Below are 12,698 nucleotides of genomic sequence, written 5' to 3'. Positions count from 1 at the left end.
GCATTTATTCCTGCCAATGATTGCCAAAACCTTCTGGGACCAGAGACCAAAGCTGTATACTGCTTGGATACAAGTTATCTTCAATAAAGAAACGTTTGAACTTCATCTAAGGGTCTGGACATCATTTCTGCTGCAAAATTCCTCTATTTCTCCTACTATCACTACACTCAAATTTATTGCAAGTGAGCCAGGAGTCCAGCCGTACCCAGGTAGGAGACACCGTTGACACAATTATCCCCCCCCTCTAGAGACATTATAAGCCATTACACCACTCTGGCATTCCTAGTCTGGGACGTGCGTTATAACACCTTGGAAGGGCCCTGGGATAGTACCCTGACGCCACGAACAAACTACAAACTATTATCCACCTATATCCTGACACACTGCATAAGTGGCGTCAGTGTACCCGTTCCTGGTCACTGCAGAGTCCCATTCCTGCAATCTGTACAATCCTTCCAAACAGACCAATGAGCTTTGGCTGTGTACTGAAGTATCCACAATGAAACACAGTCTCTGAACAGGGAAGCCTTCCTGACCTTTGGCTATGTTGGGAGACCTGAAGCTTGCCCCCACGACATGTAGAGATGTCTGTAACCTCAGTGTGGGCAGTAACCTCCTCTGCCAAATGCTCTGCCATCATCCTTATGGTAGCTGAACTCTCTGCTCCTTTCCTAAACTCCGTTCCCTCAAGGGCTGGCAAATATGTGGCTTGGTTATATCCAAGACAGGAAGATTCCCTGTGACTCTGCCCTATACTTCTCTGAAATATTCACTTATCGGCAGTCAATAGTAGACTAACTACTTCCTTCTAGAGAGGAAGGGTGGAGTCAGCCCGTTACAGTACCTAGGTATCGCTCTGCCTTCTCATACACAGTCTTTGGGAACATAAAATGCATTTAATACAACACATTAGCATTTTGCAGTGGGCCTTCAGGACACTGCACTAACTTCATGGGGTTTTGTTCACTACCAAGCCCTCGTGTGGGCTTTCCTCCTCCACTATGGTAATTGCCTTAACCTGCTTGCACATAGTCACCAGCCACACTGTTGTTGCAGCAATCTCTCTGCCTACTCCACTATTTGCTATCTGAACTTACAGTATGTTAGGCGAGACTGAGAAAATTCTCTAGCGCCACATACTGTATGCTACAGCCATAGGTATTCAGTACTAATATCTGATATATATGTATGCTAAAGTATGTTGTAATACTCATTGATGTAACACTCGAAAGCAATCACCATGTTCCCTCGACTGCCCTGGAGAGAAACACAGCAATGTCATTATTATTATGTCTACTCAGGCCTCCTGCACACGACCGTTGTGTGCACCCGTGACCGTTGTGCCGTTTTCCGTTTTTTTTCACGGACCCATTGACTTTCAATGGGTCCGTGGAAAAAACAGAAAATGCACCGTTTTGCAGCCGCATCCGTGATCCGTGTTTCCTGGCCGTGAAAAAAATATGACCTGTCCTATTTTTTCACGGCCAGCGGTTCACGGACCCATTCAAGTCAATGGGTCCGTGAAAGAACACGGATGCACACAAGATTGGCATCCGTGTCCGTGATCCGTGGCCGTAGGTTATCTTCAGATCCGTCTGCATAAAAGCTTTTTCATAGCTGAGTTTTCACTTCGTGAAAACTCAGAACCGACAGTATATTCTAACACAGAGGCGTCCCCATGGTGATGGGGACGCTTCTAGTTAGAATACACTACAAACTGTGTACAAGACTGCTCCCTGCTGCCTGGCAGCACCTGATCTCTTACAGGGGGCCGTGATCAGCACAATTAACCCCTTCAGGTGCGGCACCTGAAGGGGTTAATTGTACTATCATATCCCCCTGTAAGAGATCAGGGCTGCCAGGCAGCAGGGGGCAGACCCTCCCCCCCTCCCCAGTTTGAATATCATTGGTGGCCAGTGCGGCCCCCCCCCTCTATTGTAATAATAGGTTGGTGGCCAGTGCGGCCCCCCCCTCCCTCTATTGTAATTATTCGTTGGTGGCACAGTGTGCGCCCCCCCCCCCCTCCCTCCCTCTATTGTAATAATTCGTTGGTGGCACAGTGTGCGGCCTCCCATCTCCCCCCCCCCCCATCATTGGTGGCAGCGGAGTTCCGATCGGAGTCCCAGTTTAATCGCTGGGGCTCCGATCGGTAACCATGGCAACCAGGACGCTACTACAGTCCTGGTTGCCATGGTTATTTAGCAATAGTACAATAGTAGAAGATTCATACTTACCTGCTGGTGGCTGCTGCGATGTTCGGGTCCGGCCGGGAGCTCCACCTACTGGTAAGTGACAGGTCTGTGCGGCGCATTGCTAAATGAACTGTCACTTACCAGAAGGAGGAGCTCCCGGCCGGACACAGACATCGTAGCTCCCAGGTAAGTATGAATCTTTTACTATTGTACTATTGCTAGTAACCCGCTGCCACCAATGATGGGGGGGGGGCGGTTAGATGGGAGGCCGCACACTGGCCACCAATGTTGTTAATGCTATAGAGGGAGGGGGGGCCGATGGGGGGCGCACACTGTGCCACCAACGATTTATTACAATAGAGGGAGGAAGGGGGGGGCGCACACTGTGCCACCAACGATTTATTACAATAGAGGGAGGAAGGGCGCACACTGTGCCACCAATGAATTATTACAATAGAGGGAGGAAGGGGGGGGGCGCACACTGTGCCACCAACGAATTACTACAATAGAGGGAGGAAGGGGGGGGGGGGCGCACACTGTGCCACCAACAAATTATTACAATAGAGGGAGGAAGGGGGGGGCCGCACTGGCCACCAATGATATTCAAACTGGGGAGGGGGGGGCGTCTGCCCCCTGCTGCCTGGCAGCCCTGATCTCTTACAGGGGGATATGATAGTACAATTAACCCCTTCAGGTGCGGCACCTGAGGGGTTAATTGTGCTGATCACGGCCCCCTGTAAGAGATCGGATGCTGCTAGGCAGCAGGGGGCAGTCATGTACACAGTTTGTAGTATATTCTAACTAGAAGCGTCCCCATCACCATGGGAACGCCTCTGTGTTAGAATATACTGTCGGAAATGAGGTTTCACGATCTAACTCCGATCCGATGGTATAAAAGGGACTCCAGACTTTACATTGAAAGTCAATAGGGACGGATCCGTTTGAAATGGCACCATATTGTGTCAACGTCAAACGGATCCGTCCCCATTGACTTGCATTGTAATTCAGGACGGATCCGTTTGGCTCCGCACGGCCAGGCGGACACCAAAACGACTTTTTTTTCATGTCCGTGGATCCTCCAAAAATCAAGGAAGACCCACGGACGAAAAAACGGTCACGGATCACGGAAAAACGGGACCCGTTTTTGCGGACCGCAAAAAAATACGTTCGTGTGCAGGAGGCCTTACTTAGCCTCCGTTCACATCTTTAGTGAATGTATCCGGCAGGCTGCTCCGGCATTGCCAGATTCTACTATTCACCGCCGGATCCCCAAAATAATGGGCTTTGGCAGTGATCCAGACGCTTTCTGGCATAAATGCTGGATTTTGGCCAGACAAAAAACGTTGCATGCAACATTTTTGTCTGTCCAACATATGAGGTATGAGGTATAATAGATACAGTGGATACAGATACATAGTATACACAGCAGTGTACTGATATATGAGGTATCAGGTATAATAGATGCAGTGTTTAGATATATATAGTACATACAGCAGCGTACTGATGTGAGTTACAAGGTGAAATTTATACCTCGTACCTCACATATCAGTACACTGCTGTATATACTATGTATCACACCACACTACATCTATTATACCTCTTACCTCACATATCAGTACACTGCTGCATATACTATATATATATGTACACACTGCATCTATTATACCTCATATGTCATATTTCAGTAAACTGCTGTATTACAGTACATATCTCTAGCCACTGAGTTTATTATACCTCGTACCTCACATACAATATACTGCAGTATATACTATAAATTCATACAAACTGCATCTATTATAGCTCTTACTATCTGACTGTTGGCAACATGTGACCTGTGACGTCACAACTCTTTTTACCCACTCCATTCTACCTTCTACCAGAAAGCTCTCTTCCTCCAACTCCAGCCTCACTGCTCCTGTCCTGCAAGTCCCAAACAGAGGTGAGAGATTTAAATGGGGACAATGCTGCTGCCAGTGGGGGAGAAGATGTCAGAGGACAATAATGCTGGGTATTTTGTACTTCATGGTGGTATACAGTCAGGTCCAGAAATATTGGGACATTGACACAATTCTAACATTTTTGGCTCTATACACCACCACAATGGATTTGAAATTAAACGAACAAGATGTGCTTTAACTGCAGACTGTCAGCTTTAATTTAAGGGTATTTACATCCAAATCAGGTAAACGGTGTAGGAATTACAAAAGTCTGCATATGTGCCTCCCACTTGTTAAGGAACCAAAAGTAATGGGACAGAATAATAATCATAAATCAAACTTTCACTTTTTAATACTTGGTTGCAAATCCTTTGCAGTGAATTACAGCCTGAAGTCTTGAACGCATAGACATCACCAGATGCTGGGTTTCATCCCTGGTGATGCTCTGCCAGGCCTCTACTGCAACTGTCTTCAGTTCCTGCTTGTTCTTGGGGCATTTTCCCTTCAGTTTTGTCTTCAGCAAGTGAAATGCATGCTCAATCGGATTCAGGTCAGGTGATTGACTTGGCCATTGCATAACATTCCACTTCTTTGCCTTAAAAAACTCTTTGGTTGGTTTTGCAGTATGCTTTGGGTCATTGTCCATCTGCACTGTGAAGAGCCGTCCAATGAGTTCTGAAGCATTTGGCTGAATATGAGCAGATAATATTGCCCGAAACACTTCAGAATTCATCCTGCTGCTTTTGTCAGCAGTCACATCATCAATAAATACAAGAGAACCAGTTCCATTGGCAGTCATACATCCCCACGCCATGACACTACCACCACCATGCATCACTGATGAGGTGGTATGCTTAGGATCATGAGCAGTTCCTTTCCTTCTCCATGCTCTTCTCTTCCCATCACTCTGGTACAAGTTGTTCTTGTTCTCATCTGTCCATAAGATGTTGTTCCAGAACTGTGAAGGCTTTTTCAGATGTCGTTTGGCAAACTCTAATCTGGCCATCCTGTTTTTGAGGGTCACCAATGGTTTACAACTTGTGGTGAACCCTCTGTATTCACTCTGGTGAAGTCTTCTCTTGATTGTTGACTTTGACACACATACACCTACCTCCTGGAGAGTGTTCTTGATCTGGCCAACTGTTGTGAAGGGTGTTTTCTTCACCAGGGAAAGAATTCTTCGGTCATCCACCACAGTTGTTTTCCATGGTCTTCCGGGTCTTATAGTGTTGCTGAGCTCACCGATGCGTTCCTTCTTTTGAAGAATGTTCCAAACAGTTGTTTTGGCCACGCCAAATGTTTTTGCTATCTCTCTGATGGGTTTGTTTTGTTTTTTCAGCCTAATAATGGCTTGCTTCACTGACAGTGACAGCTCTTTGGATCTCATCTTGAGAGTTGACAGCCACAGATTCCAAATGCAAATAGCACACTTGAAATGAACTGTGGACCTTTTATCTGCTCATTGTAATTGGGATAATGAGGGACTAACACACACCTGGCCATGGAACAGCTGAGAAGCCAATTGTCCCATTACTTTTGGTCCCTTAACAAGTGGGAGGCACATATGCAAACTGTTGTAATTCCTACACCGTTCACCTGATTTGGATGTAAATACCCTCAAATTAAAGCTGACAGTCTGCAGTTAAAGCACATCTTGTTCGTTTCATTTGAAATGCATTGTGTTGGTGTATAGAGCCAAAAATGTTAGAATTGTGTTGATGTCCCAATATTTATGGACCTAACTGTATATTTGGTCCTGTTGGGGAGATATTTTGTGCTGCAATGTTGTATTTATATTGTGAAGTTGGAGAGGTAATTTGGCAATGCATGCTGGTATCAGATGCTGCGCAGAGGTATTTTGAGCTTTATAGTATGTGTATGTCACTGACCACATGATTAGGCACTTTTATTTCCATTCTTGTATTAATGATTTACATAGGGGCATGAACAAAGGTGCATTGTGCACCATTATTTTCATGCAATATTATATCTGCTGGTGGGGTTTGTGTGCCAGGGATGCTTTGTAATCCTAGTCCGGCCCTGATGGCACACTATATAACATGCACATTGTGGGAGGGGCTATGAATGGGGCATAGGCGCCCAATTTAGATTCTTGCTATGGGGCAAGTGATTTTTCTGTATACCCCTGTCCAAGCTCCTTTCATTCTGTGTGGTGACAACCTGTGCAGAACTTTTTTCAACAGGGGAACTGCATTATTGACAAACAAGGGGGTGAAAAAGAGGCCTGGAAAGGGCCTGGAGGGGGGAACAAACTCTAAGTCCTTCTGTTATGGGTGACAAAAGCTTGCACTATAATGACCTCTCTCTTCTATGTACTATGGGCAGCTTTAATCATAGAGCGAACGGTGCAAATGCACTGGGCAAACCAGCAGCAGGTCACATGACTGTCCATGCCTCCCAACTGTCCCGGATCCGGAGGGTCAGTTCCGGATTTTGGTGGCTGTCCTGTGGTTCTGGGAGGGATCTGGCATGTCCCAATTTTAACTGTATCTGCTTCCTGAGGATGCTGATCCAAGTGGATACAGTGCTGAAGCAGGGAGCAGTCAGTTCCCCTATTCACCGGTCTGTGCTCTCCCCATCAAGCAGACATGATGCAGTGATGTCATCACACCTGCTTTGCTGAGCAGGACAGAGAACAGGATGATGTGCTCCCTTCATCGGGGGAATGGGACTAGGTATTTTTTATTTTATTAAAACTACAGGGACTTCACTATGGTGAGGTGGCACTGATGGGGAAACACTATTGTAAGGGGGGGGGGGGGCAATAAGGGCTCATTCTTACTGTGACTGGGGCACCTAAAGGCATAACTAATGTGAGGGGGCACCAAGGGTTCATAACTACTGTAAGGGAGCACTAAGAGAGTATACTGTAAATACTGTGAGGGGGCACTAAGGGAGCATAACTACTGCGTGGAGGCACTAAGGGGGAATGACTACTGTGAATGGGCATAACTAATGTGAGGGGCACTAAGCGGGCATAACGATTGCGTAGGAGCACTTAGGGGGCATAACAAATGTGAAGTGGCACTTAGGTGGGCATAACTACTGTGAGGGGGCATAACTAATGTGAAGTGGCACTTAGGTGGGCATAACTACTTTAAGGGGGCATAACTAATGTGAAGTGGCACTTAGGGGGGCATAACTACTGTGAAGGGGTACTAAAGGGGCATAACTACTGTGAAGGATATGAACGTTTTTCAGAAGGTGGGTGTGGGGGGCCCACTTGTGAAATTTTTGCACTGGGCCCACCAGTGTGTTAATTATATATTATTCCAGCTGAAATCTTTCCCCATATCTACCATTAGACTTACACTGAAAAGAGATGGGCAAAGCTTAGCGTTTAAAGGGAAATGTGTCACCAAAAATGCCATCTGCCAGTTAAAACCAGATATCAACACATATTCTTTTTTTCTTTTTTTTAATCTGATAAATTTTTATTATTTTGTAAAAATAAACAATATCATTTTACTAAATTCTTGTGTCATATATTATGTTCAACACAGTGCAAAAATACTCATTGTACAAAACAGGATAGTCAATAAACAGGATCCTTAACATAAAGATCCAACAACCAAACTCTCCCCCCCCCCCCACTGTGAGACCTTGTTGTGAGTAGATAAGCATAAACATGTGTAAGACCTATTTGTTTTAGTAACAGACGATGACATCACCTATGCACTATAAAGCTTCAGCTTAAACAAACACAATCAGCCCCATCTCTCCCCTCCCGGGCTAGCCCAAGAAGATCCTCAGACTAGTTAGCCATGTACTACAAACTCCAGATCTGTCAATCCAGGGGCCCCAAACGGTATAAAATTTCGACATGCTATTACGCTTCATGTATACTCCTCTTTCCAATCTTATGACTGTATTCATTCTGGTAATGAACTCCGATATGCTTGGGGGAAGCGGCTGTATCCATTTAGCAGCTAGGGTTTTGCGTGCCTGATATAAGATTCTGTTGATTCCGATTGTAACATTTGGTGGCAAGTTATCCGAATCTAACATACCAAGCAAGCAAAACCCAGGATCCAGTTTATAATTAGCGCTAAAAATTTTGTTTAATAAATTGATTATATCTGTCCAATAGCCCTGTAGCGCACTGCAATTCCACAGCATATGGAGCAATCTGGCCCCTTCTTCCCCACATTTCGGACACTTGGAGTCAGATCTATATCCCACCTTCCATAAGAAGATTGGAGTTCTATATACCTTGTGTATCATATAGAGTTGAGACAGTCTAGCCGCTTCGCTAGGGGTTAGAGTAGGAATCTATGCAAGGACTTCTTCCTATTGGCTGCCTGAGATGGGGCCCACATCCCTCTCCCACTTCAACTTAACTTTGAGCGGATATTTTTTCAGCTGCTCATATAGCCAAGTATTATAAGCATCCGAAATAGCTCGTTTTACAGGACCTGGTTCTATCAGTTTTTTAAGCATGAGATGTGATACAAATTGTAGGGGGCGCACTTTATCCTGCGAACTGATAGCGTGCCTTAACTGAAGGTATTTATAGAAATGGGTAGACACTAGGCCATATTCAGTGCAAAGTTGTGCAAATTGTTTTAGGACACCTTGTGAATATAGTTGACCTAAATTCCATAGTCCTTTACGTTCCCAATCAGAAAATCCCTGCAGTTTGGACAATTCTATTAAATGAGGGTTATTCCAAACAGGAGACAGGTCCAATAGTTCCTGAACACCCAGAATTTCCCTAACTTTTACCCAGACCCTCCTCATTAATCCTACTACTGGGAGGGGTTTAAAAGAGTCAGGTAAATCTTTCTCCATAATCGAAATAGGCTGGCAGACCCCAGATGGCCACTTCACCAATTCTCCACATCTTCCCATCTCTCTCAGGGACCCCCAGCCCTTAAAGTGTTGCAACTGAGCTGCTAAGAAATATATAAAAGGGGTTAGATAACGCCAGTCCCCCCGCTTCTTTACCACGCTGTAATGTTTCATATCGGATTCTACTATTTTTATTTTTCCATAACAAGGATCTAAATATTCTATGTAACTTATAATAATAATAATGCATGGGAATCCATACTGGTGAGTTATGCAGTATGTAGAGCAATTGCGGCATCCATATCATCTTAAGATTACCTCTACCTATCATTGATAATGAAAGCTTATGCCAAGTGACCGCTTTCTGTTTAAATCTGTCCATTAGTGGTACTAGGTTATTCGCTACATAAGATCGGGGCTGTACTGAAATAGTGACTCCAAGATATTTAACCCCTTAAAGACACAGCCCTATTTCACCTTAAGGACCAGGCCATTTTTTGCAAATCTGACCAGTGTCACTTTAAGTGCTGACAACTTTAAAACGCTTTGACTTACCCAGGCCGTTCTGAGATTGTTTTTTCGTCACATATTGTACTTCTTTTCAAAGAAGAAGACCGGCACTTCGCGAAGTGCCGGTCTTCTTCTTTGAAACGTTTGTCTGGACGCCATTCCACGGACACGTGCACCGCGAATTCAAGAGGTAGTGCCGCCCTGTTTTCACTAGAATCTATATTGTACTTCTTGACACTGCTAAAATTGGGTCAAAAAGGTAAATTTTTTTGCATAAAAAAAAACCTAATTTACCAAAAATTTTGAAAAATTTGCAAATTTCAAAGTTTTAGTTACTCTACTTCTGTAATACATAGTAATACCCCCAAAAATTGTGATGACTTTACATTCCCCATATGTCTACTTCATGTTTGTATCATTTTGGGGATGTTACATAGCTTTGAAGTTTAGAAGGAAATTTTGAAATTTTTCAGAAATTTTCCAAATCCCACTTTTTATGGACCAGTTCAGGTTTGAAGTCACTTTGTGAGGCTTACATAATAGAAACCATCCAAAAATGACCCCATTCTAGAAACTACACCCCTGAAGGTATTCAAAACTGTTTTTACAAACTTTGTTAACCCTTTAGGTCTTCCACAAGACTTCATGGCAAATGGACATAAAATTTAAGAATTTAGATTTTTTTGGAAAATTTTCCAATATAATCAATTTTTTCCAGGAAAAAAACAAGGGTTAACTGCCAAACAAAACTCAATATGGGTTGCCCTGATTCTGTAGTTTGCAGAAACACCCCATATGTGGTTGTAAACTACTGTTTGGCCAAACGGGAGGACATAGAAGGAGGGGGAACGCCATATGGTTTTTGTAAGTCAGATTTTGCAGGACTGGTTTTGTTTATACCATGTCCCATTTCAAGCCCCCCGTTGCACCCCTAGAATAGAAATTTCAAAAAAGTGACTCCATCTAAGAAAGTACACCCCTCAAGGTATTCAAAACTGGGTTTACAAACTTTGTTAACCCTTTAGGTGTTCCACAAGAGTTAATGGCAGATGGAGAACCAATTTAGAAATTTCAATTTTTTTGAAAATTTTCCACTTTAACCTATTTTTTCCTGCAATAAAGTAAGGGTTAACTGCCAAACAACAGTTAACCCTGGTGGTGAGGGGGCTGGTGGGGGGGGGGGGGGGGGGGGGGGGGGGGGGGGGGTCTAGGGTCTGAAAGCTGAAACAAAAAAAAAGTTTAGATAAAAGTGCTTCTTTTTTTTTTCCTAACTAACTTTTTCCTTCTATCCCTGCCTAACGGTGCCTCTCCCTCACTGACCCTAACCTACCTGGAGGGCGATGGGTGCAGGAGGGTGATGGATGCCGATTAGGGGGGACTCAGGAGCGAGGTGAGGACGGTGCTGCAGGGTGCTCGTGCACAACAGGAAGAGGAGGAGAGAGAGGAGCGCAGGAAGTTTGAATCTCGCGTCTCTTTCCCCTGCACCAATCAGCACCCTGGACAGCAGGCATCAGCACCATGGCCAGCACCGCCTCTCCAAATCTTCGTACTGCGATTGGTGGTGTGTAATCACGCCACCGATCGCAGTCTTTTTCCGGTTCATCGGGTCACCGGAGACCCGAATGGACCGGAAACGCAGCAAACCGCAGGTCCGAATTGGGCTGCGGTTTTCTGCGATCACCGATACGGGAGGGTCAAATGACCCCCCCGGCGTTGTTACAGGATGCCCGCTAAAGGATTTCAGCGGTCATCCTGTTCCGATTAACCCCCACGGCGCCGCAATCACGTTTTAAAGCCATGACGTACCGGTACGTCATGTGTCCTTAAGGACTCGGGAAACATGCCGTACCAGTACGTCATGTGTCCTTAAGGGGTTAAAGGAGGAGACCACTTTCAGGTTAACATGATCTAAGCAAAGAGATTCCGGAAGAGGGGACAGCGGAAGAATAACTGACTTATTCCAATTGATTAATAATACTAATTAATTAATACTATTTTCCAAAGTCTGAGATTAACGATATAATGGGATCTATTGATGATGTCAGATCACCCACATATAATAACATATCGTCCGCATTTAGCAAGACTTTTTCCTCCAGACCTCGAATCAGTGGTGTAGAACGCAAATTACAAGCCAGGGGCTCTATAGCAATGGCAAACAGGAGGGGTGACAAAGAGCATCCCTGCCTGGTGCCCCTCTCCAGTGTCATCATTGGGGATAGTTTACCATTTATTCGCAGCCTAGCTTTCGGTTGACTATAGAGCAATTTTACCCAATTAATGTATCCAGGGCCGAATCCTAGTTTTGCCATAACCGCCCATAAGTATTCCCATTCAACACTATCAAAGGCCTTTGCAGCGTCTAAAGAGACCACTGCACACGTCCCATTCTGTTCCCCTCATCTGAATATTGAGGAACAGACGCCTAAGGTTTAATGACGTGGATTTTCCTGGCATAAACCCGCACTGATCTTCATGTATAATGTGGGAGATAATATTCAGGAGCCTATTAGCAAGTACCTTGGCCAACACTTTTATATCTACTGTCAAGAGTGAGATGGGTCTATATGAATCTACCATATTGGGATCCTTATCTGGTTTAGGGATCACCACCACCAATGCTTCTCTCATAGAGCTAGGTAAAATATCTGTCCTATAAGATTCATTAAACACCTGTAGTAAATGCGGGAGCAAAACTTCTTGATGTTTTTTGTAGAATTCCCCAGGCAGACCATCTCCCCCAGGTTCTTTTCCGTTAGGAAGCGACTGCACCGCCAATACCATCTCTTCCAATTGAATGTCCCCATCAAGTAATAACTTCTGATCATCAGACAGGCTGGGTATCTGGATATTATGCAGGTATTGCTCTCTGTCACTACAGTCAATTCCTAGTCTGGACTTACAGACATCTGCATAGTGCTCATGGAATATGTTCATTATGTTATCATCTCCTGATACCTGTACGCCCATTTTATTAGTGATTCCCAATATACAAGAGGGGCCCGATTGGGTCTTAATAATAGTAGCTAGTAGGTGGCCCGTACATTCCCCTTCCATAAAATAATGTTGAGTCTTAAAAAATTGCTTGTCCCCAGCCCTACTAATCAAATGTTCCTTCAGTAGATCTTGCACCTCCGTCCAGTGCGAGGAATTTTCTAAGGGGGGGTCAGAGATGTATTTAGCTTCCGTAGTCTGAACTCTATCCAGCAGTTCTGTCGTAAGTGCCCTGCTTCTAGTTTTATGGGAA

The sequence above is a fragment of the Bufo bufo genome, chromosome 4, assembly GCF_905171765.1.
Source record: "Bufo bufo chromosome 4, aBufBuf1.1, whole genome shotgun sequence".
Taxonomy (NCBI): domain Eukaryota; kingdom Metazoa; phylum Chordata; class Amphibia; order Anura; family Bufonidae; genus Bufo; species Bufo bufo.
Note: the sequence above shows the minus strand (reverse complement) of the source record.